The sequence below is a fragment of the Penaeus monodon genome, chromosome 9, assembly GCF_015228065.2.
Source record: "Penaeus monodon isolate SGIC_2016 chromosome 9, NSTDA_Pmon_1, whole genome shotgun sequence".
Lineage (NCBI taxonomy): Eukaryota > Metazoa > Arthropoda > Malacostraca > Decapoda > Penaeidae > Penaeus > Penaeus monodon.
Window position 1 is genome coordinate 14,297,598 of NC_051394.1, and position 1,626 is coordinate 14,299,223.

The window sequence follows — 1,626 nt, forward strand, 5'->3', positions numbered from 1 at the left end:
TTTTATTTATAGTCTTTGTTAGTTCAGCTAATTCTATTTTGTCCCTGTTTGACGATACTTACATGACCCTACGTTTTTGCTTAAGTTGTTTAGTTTCTACCGAGAGCTTGCTGGAGCTTTACTTGTCGTTCTTACTGCCTACTTCAAGTGCAGTTTCCTTTATTATGGCACTGAACATTTTGTTGCTTTGGTAAATGTTGAGATCTTCTTGCTGAGTAATGAATAACATTTTTGGATGCAAAGGGCTAAATTCTGTCTTTTGGTCTCCATGTTATTTAAAATTTTGGCTGCGGTTTTCATATGAGTTTGTTCCTTTCCCTTTGAGGTGAAAATTTAATTGGAGTCTGACCATTCTATGGTCGCTCCCAACATTTCCTTATATTAATAACTTCCACATTTTTACTTATCATGCCTATTTGAAATTTTTGGAAGTCAATTTCGTTTTTGATGTCCGATTCCTAGTGCCTATTCTGTGATTCCCCACTACGGTTTCACCCTCTGTTTTTTTACCTGTTTTGGCATCAAAATCTCCATAATTATTGTGAAATGTGTTTTTATTCTCTCGCTGGCTAAATGGACATCTTTCATAGAAGTTCTTTACTTTTTCATCACTGTGCTGCATAGACTTGAACAATCTTCAATTTTGTACATATTGATTAGTTTTATTGTTATTTGGAAGCCATTCTTTCCCTTATCTATAGATTTCCACGGTATTCTTTTCTAAACGTTGTAAACTAAGAAACCTATTCCTAATTCCTTCTTGCTACCCTGGGGCTTGCCTCTCCAGTAGAGCACATGTCCATCATTTAGTGTCTTCTGTTCTTTACCTATTTTTCTAACTCCACAGAGTCCAACAACATCCCATTTAATGAATGAGAGTTCCTCAAGTAATGCTAGAAAGTCTGATTCAATTCTCATGGACCTTACATGATATAGGGCAGTGATTCGTCAACGTGGGGTACCCTGTTGTTAGCCGGGATTTTTTGCACCCCCTGCTCTGAAGCAATCCTGATCGCTACCGAAATCAGGGCTCCTCCTCCGGGGAATGAAGGCCGTTGCCCCTGTTTTGGGAGTCAGGGTTTTAATTGAGAGGTATACAGCCGAGTTACTCCCCCCCCCCCCCAACCTACTGGTTTAGGTGTATCTTGGTGGGAGTAGTATGCCTCCGATAAGCCGTTCAGCAGGGTTGGCCCTGCCTAGTGTGGGCTTATGAGCAGCAACGTAAGGCTGCTCACTTCACCAGGTATACTCCTGTGAGCATGGGCTGAGTATCAGAAGTGCATTATATGGGATTATATTTACACATGACTTATTTATGCGTATGTACACCTAGTGCAGACATAGTGTCCATCCGCACACGCCCTAAGTACTACGCATATGTTCATTTTCGCATACATGCACATGCAACATATATACATATAAACATTATATATACATATATACATGTATACGTAATATGTATACATTGTATAATAATATAATATATATATATATATATATATATATATTATATATATATATATGTATGTATATATACACATACACATATACACACACACATACACATATACATATACATACACATACCCACACACACACACACACACACACACACACACACACACA